We start from the raw sequence: 7,246 nt of genomic DNA on the forward strand, positions 1-7,246 counted from the left end.
CCACACTGAACATGGACTTCCAGCCCTGAAACTCAATTCTCCACCAAATGCTGGTCCATCACCATTTTCTTAGGTCTCCAATGCCTTCGAGCAGATGTTTTCTCTCTCTGCTTATTTTCTAGTCTTCAGTGGAAGATTGCTCTGAATTACTTACAAAGTATGCCATTACTATATAATGGTCTTGGTTAAGTCTATTTTGTTTGCTTTTCTCACATTTTCAATTCTTTTTATGTATTTTAAATACTTTGTATGCAGTATCTATTACCGAGATTGAAGGCAGATAAAATTTGGGGGTTTTCAGTTTTAGTCTCTTCCCTTTTTTTGCTCATTTATGCATTTAAAAGGAAATTGTATTTGGCCAGGTGCAGTGGCTCACACCTGTAATCCCAGCACTTTGGGAGGCCGAGGTGGGCGGATTACCTGAGGTCAGGAGTTCGAGACCAGCCTGCCCAATATGGCAAACCCGATCTCTACCAAAAATACAAAAAATTAGCCAGGCATGATGGTGGGTGCCTGTAATACCAGCTTCTTGGGAGGCTGAGGCAGGAGAATTGCTTGAACCTGGGAGACGGGAGGTTGCAGTGAGCCGAGAATGCGCCACTGCACTCCAGCCTAGGAGACAAGAGCAAAACTCCGTCTCAGAAAAAAAAAATAATAAATTGCCCATGAGTGGTGGCACACGCCTGAGAGGCTGAGGCATGAGAATCACTTGATCCTGGGAGGTGAAGGCTGCAGTGAACTGAGACAGCTGAGATGATGGCACTGCACTTCAGCCTGGGTGAGAATGCGATGTCGTCTCAAAAAAAAAAAAAAAAAAGTTGTATTTTATCTTACATTTCTAGGTATTCTGTAGTCTAGCTCCCCATGACAAATCTCCAGACCTTAAAAAAACAAACCAACCCAGCTGGGCACAGTGGCTCAGGTCTGTAATCCCAGCACTTTGCGAAGCCGAGGCAGGCAGATTACAAGGTCAGAAGTTGGAGACCAGCCTAGCCAATATGGTGAAACTCCATCTCTACAAAAAATACAAAAATTACCCAGGCATGGTGGCGAGCGCCTTTAGTCCCAGCTACTCGGGAGGCTGAGGCAGGAGAATCCCTTCAACCCAGGAGGCGGAGGTTGCAGTGAGCCGAGATCATGCCACTGCACAGCCTGGGTGACAGAGACTCCATCTCAAAAAAACAAACAAAACAAAAAACACACCCACATATGTATATACCCTAGGAAATACGGTATTTTTTCATATACTGTATTACTGTTCTCCAACTTGCTTTTTCCATTCAACAGCATGTGAAAGCAAGCTTAGAAGCAAAAAACAAAAGAGAACTGACTGAAACACCGCATGGTGATGTGAAGACTGGGGAAGCTTGTGGGCGAAGGATTACTCAGGCGCCGAGGCAAGAGACTCAAGGCACAAACTGTTTCAGTATAATAAAGAAAATACTTAGAATAGTTATAATACAAATTGGATATAGAGATGATCATGGACATTATCAGTCATTAGGATAAACATTATCATTGGCTTTTAATATTACTCTTTGTTGTATTACTGATATAACCAAGGAATAACCATAGGGTATAGGGTCAGATGCTTTAATGATAAACATTATCATTGGCTTTTAATAGTACTCTTTGTTGCATTACTAATATAACCTAGGAATAACCATAGGGTATAGGGTCAGGTGCTGAAGGGACATTGTGAGAAGTGACCAAGAAGGCAAGAGGTGAGCCCTCTGTCACACCCGCCTAAGGGCCGCTTGAGGACTCCTTGGTCAAGCGGTAATGCCAGTGTCTGGGAAGGCACCCATTACTTAGCAGACCACGAAAGGGAGTCTCCTTTCCTTGGCGGAGTCAGGAAACACTCTGCTCCACCAGCTTCTTGTGGGAGGCCGGATATTATCCAGGCCTGCCGGCAGTCATCTGGAGGCCTAAACCCCTCCCTGTGGTGCTGTGCTTCAATGGTCACACTCCTTGTCCACTTTCATGTTCCTCCCATACTCCTGGTTCCTCTTTGAAGTTCTTAGAAGATAGCCGTAGAAGAAATAGCAAAAGTCTTAAAGTCTTTGATCTTTCTTATAAGTGAACAGAGAAAACGCTGACGGGCCGGGCGCGGTGGCTCAAGCCTGTAATCCAGCACTTTGGGAGGACGAGACGGGCGGATCACGAGGTCAGGAGATCGAGACCATCCTGGCTAACACGGTGAAACCCCATCTCTACTAAAAAAAATACAAAGAACTAGCCGGGCGAGGTGGCGGGCGCCTGTAGTCCCAGCTACTCAGGAGGCTGAGGCAGGAGAATGGCGTGAACCCAGGAGGCGGAGCTTGCAGTGAGCTGAGATCCGGCCACTGCACTCCAGCCTGGGCGACAGAGCGAGACTCCGTCTCAAAAAAAAAAAACAAAAAAACGAAAACGCTGACGTATGCTGCCTTCCCTCTCTCAGGCTACCTAAAAGGTAAGAGCCCCCTGTCCCATGATCACATGACTTGCTTGACCTTATCAATCACTTGGACGACTCACCTTCCTTACCCTGCCCCCTTGTCTTGTATGCAATAAATGTCAGCACGTCCAGCCATTTGGGGCCACTACCGGTCTCCGCATCTTGGTTGTAGTGGTCCCCCGGGCCCAGCTGTTTTACCTCTTTGTCTTGTGTTTTTATTTCTTACAATCTTCTCGTGTCCGCACACGGGGAGAACACCCGCTAAGCCCCACAGGGCTGGACCCTACAGAAGCTGTGTTTAGCAGAGTTTGTACCTTAACCTAACTTGGCCTTTACTCCCATGACTCAAAACACTATCATACAGGAAACCGTTTGTTTTAAAGGAGAAAGGAGCATGATTATTTTAATCCAGAAAACTATTAAAATACACTCTCCACTGTAGACATTTAAGAGGCAGATAGGACAGACAAAAGTATTTGGTAATTCATAAGACTCAGGCATTAAATGTTTAAGGGTGTGGCTGGGAAACAGGGTGGTGTTTAACTCAGCTCTATCACTCCTTAGCTAAATGACCAGACCATAGGCAAGGGTTACCAAACCTCTGTAACTAACTTTGTTTTAAATATACACTACAAAAATGACAGCAGATACTACTACAACAAATGCCCATAAGACATGGCAGTTAGAAGGATGCCCAAGAAAGGAGAATCAAGGGCCAATTATCTCGATTTTGAGGAAATAATTTCAAAACTTAGAAAATATCACAACTGATCAATGGGAGTGCCTGGCTTGTGCTCATTGGAAATTAACAAAATTTTTAAAAAAGAAAGAAACCAGCCAGGCATGGTGGCTCATGCCTGTAATCCCAGCACTTTGGAAGGCCAAGGTGGGCAGACCACAAGGTCAGGAGATCCAGACCATCCTGGCTAACACGGTGAAACCCTGTCTCTACTAAAAATACAAAAAATTAGCCGGGTGTGGTGGCGGGCACCTGTAGTACCAGCTACTCGGGAGGCTGAGGCAGGAGAATGGCGTGAACTCGGGAGACGGAGCTTGCAGTGAGTCAAGATCACGCCACTGCACTACAGCCTGGGTGACAGAGCGAGACTCTGTCTCAAAAATAAATAAATAAATAAATAAATAAATAAATAAATAAATAAATAAAAAACCAAAGTGCCTAATACGCAAACAAGGTACCACTACGTCAATGCTGTCAGATGACATAAAATATGGCAAAAAAGCTGATGTCTTTCACAAGTATATCCTACTCCTAATGACACAACCACAGCCTACAATTTTACAAATCTATTTCTCCATGAACATGTGTATCAATTTCTAACATTGTACCTATTACATATCATTTGCCATTTTACAAGTGATTTGAAAATAGTTAATATAATGCTTTAGAAACAAAGACTATGATTGAAGGAAGTGACCTTTTGGCCGGGTGCGGTGGCTCACACCTGTAATCCTAGCACTTTGGGAGGCCAAGATGGGCAGATCACTTAAGGTCAGGAGTTTGTGACCAGCCTGGCCAACATGGTGAAACTCGTCTCTACTAAAAATACAAAAATTAGCCGGTGTGGTGGCACGCACCTGTAAGCCCAGCTACTCAGGAGGCTGAGGCAGGAGAATCGCTTGAACCCAGGAGGGGGAGGTTGCAGCGAGCGGAGATCACGCCACTGTACTCCATCCTGGGCAACAGAGCAAGACTTCATCTCAAAAAAAAAAAAAGAGTGAACTTTTAAAAACTATGTATTGAGGCCAGCTATGGTGGCTCAAGCCTGTAATCCCAGCACTTTCAGAGGCCAAGGTGGGCAGATCATCTGAGGTCGGAAGTTGGAGACCAGCCTGACCAAAATGGAGAAACCCTGTCTCTACTAAAAATACAAAATTAGCCGGGCGTGGTGGCGCATGCTTGTAATCCCAGCTACTCGGGAGGCTGAGGCAGGAGAATAGCTTAAACCTGGGAGGCAGAGGTTGCAGTGAGCCAAGATTGCACCACTGCACTCAGGCCTGGGCAAAAAGTGCGAAACTCTTGTCTCAAAACAAACAAACAAAACTATGTATTGGCTGGACGCAGCAGCTCACGCCCATAATCCCAGCACTTTGAGAGGCCAAGGCAGCAGATCACTTGAGGTCAGGAGTTCAAGACCAGCCTGGCCAACATGGTGAAAACCCTCTCTCTACTAAAAATACAAAAAATTAGCAGGTCGTGGCAACGGGTGCCTGTAATCCCAGCTACTCAGGAGGCTGAGGCAGGAGAAGCACTTAAACCAGGGAGGTGGAGGTTACAATGACCTGAGATCGAGCCACTGCACTCTAGAGCGAGACTCAGTCTCAAAAAACAAAAAAACAAAAAAACCCCTATGTATTACTTATAGACCAGAACCTTTAATTAGAAGCAGTAACAGGAAAAGGAGAGGATGGCAAAAAGCCAGAATACTTGTCAAAATGCACCCTTTATCACAAGCCATGCTTCTTCCTACCCTTCCAGTAACTCTTCCTTCAATCTACTTGATTAGTTCAAGAAATAAATTGAAGACTAAAAATTCTCTAGATTGTACTATAAGGCAACTAATCCAGGAAAATCTCTAACATGGCTGAGACTCAAACTGCCTTGTTTAATAAACACTGGAGGGTAAAAACATCTGGAAACATGCTGGGCATGGTGGCTCACGCTTGTAATCCCAGCACTTTGGGAGGCTGAGGCAGGAGAATCGCTTGAACCCGGGAGGCAGAGGTTGCAAGTGAGCCACAATCGCACCACTGCACTTCAGCAGCCTGGGCAACAGAGCAAGATTCTAAAAAAAAAACACGCCTGGAAATAAAGACCTAGGTTTAAAAGAACGTATTGAGGCCGGCCGCAGTGGCTCACGCCTGTAATCCCAGCACTTTGGGAGGCCGAGGCGGATGGATCACGAGGTCAGGCATTCAAGACCAGCGTGGCCAACACAGTGAAACCCGGTCTCTACTAAAAATACAAAAATTAGCTGGGCGTGGTGGCGTATGCCTGTAATCTCAGCTACCTGGGAGGCTGAGGCAGGAGAATTGCTTCAACTTGGGAGGCGGAGGTTGCAGTGAGCCAAGATCACGCCACTGCACTCCAGCTCGGGCAACAGTGCGAGACTCTGTCTCAAAAAATAAAAAAATAAAAAAACTTAATGGTACTAATATTAATATTCATCTAATTTCATTTTTTGGTAAGCAATGATTAATCAGTGATTTTGATTACATCATTCCAGCTACTTACTACTAATATGTAAGATATTCTGGAGCCACAGTGAGAATTACTAGAAAATGAAAACATTCAAAATACTCTGTAGATTTAATATCCAAAGACCACTGCCTCTTTTAGTGTCATCAAGTAAACCCATCAATGCTTTATTCTAATGCCATGTTTAAATGGAGGCAGGAGGCTTAATGAATAATGAAGAAAATCCTGACTTTCAGGTTTTGTGAAGGAACGTTTAAATTTCTAAATACAGAACCCTAAGACTGTTATAATCCTCAGGACACAAATATCTATAGCAGCAGTTCTCAACGAGTGGTGCAGAGATCTCTGCAGTACCTGAGATATTTTCATGCAGCCTAGGAGGTTAAAGCTATTTTAAATCATTGGTTTTTTGTCAAGTGTACATGAAATTTTCTTGAGGTTACATGTGTGACAGTATCATTCTGATGACTAACAAACACACATATTTCTAAGTTTTAAAGTTTTAATTTCTACCATAGTAAATACTGATAACATAAACGAAAAGATCCTTTGAGTCCTCAACTTTTTTTTTTAAGAGACAGGGTCTCTTGTCACCCAGGCTGGAAGGAACACAATGGTACAATCACAGCTCACTGCAACCTTGATATCTTGGGGTCAGGTGATTCACCTGCCTCAGCCTCTCAGGTAGCTAGGACCACGGGCACATGCCACCATGCCAGGCTACTTTTAAAATTATTTGTAGAGGCCAGGCACAGTGGCTCACGCCTGTAATCCCAGCACTTTGGGAGGCCAAGGTGGGTGGATCACAAGGTCAGAAGATCGAGACCATCATGGCTAACACGGTAAAACCCTGTCTCTAATAAAACTACAAAAAATTAGCCAGGCGTGGTGGCGGGCACCTGTAGTCCCAGCTACTCGGGAGGCTGAGGCAAGGAGAATGGCGTGAACCCGGGAGGCGGAGCTTGCAGTGAGCCGAGATTGCGCCACTGCACTCCAGCATGGGCGACAGAGCGAGACTCCGTCTCAAAACAAATTATAATTATTATTATTATATTATTTATAGAGACAAGGTCTCCTCCCCTATGTTGCCCACGCTAGTTTCAAACTCCTGGGCTCAAGTAATCCTCCCACCTCAGCCTCCCAAAGTGCTGAGATTATAGGTGTGAGCCACCACGCTCGGCAGGCAAATCTTTAAATACCTAACCAGTAACACTAATGTTCAAGAGACCATGAGTACACATTAAAAAATCACATCTAGGGCTCATTTTGTTAGCAAAAGTATTAAACATTCAAACAATAAAGATTAGCATGGCCTCTGCGCCCAAGAACGACACGTAAATTCTTGAAGTGTTTCATTTTTTAAGTCACATCTACATAAACGAGAACATTCAACAGCTAAAAGACACCAGGCAACGACAATCCCTATTTGTTAGAAGTCCAACTAAATAAATCAGTACAGTTGTGACAAAAAGGGTAACGAAAAAGAGAACAAGGAAGCCGAATGAAGGAGGCAGCAGGAAGGCAACTATGGGTAGAAGCAGTTCCCTTTAAACAACCCAAGCAAATTCTGCTTCTTTGGAACTTATTCCTAT

The 7,246-nt window shown here is 44.5% G+C and overlaps 1 pseudogene; it reads left to right on the forward strand.

The window, feature by feature from the left end:
* Positions 1-6,918: 6,918 nt before the first annotated feature.
* LOC112428755 (U6 spliceosomal RNA) lies at positions 6,919-7,016 on the forward strand (annotated as a pseudogene).
* The last annotated feature ends 230 nt before the right edge of the window (positions 7,017-7,246 follow it).

Source organism: Macaca nemestrina, chromosome 7 (assembly GCF_043159975.1).
Source record: "Macaca nemestrina isolate mMacNem1 chromosome 7, mMacNem.hap1, whole genome shotgun sequence".
NCBI classification, from domain to species: Eukaryota; Metazoa; Chordata; class Mammalia; order Primates; family Cercopithecidae; genus Macaca; species Macaca nemestrina.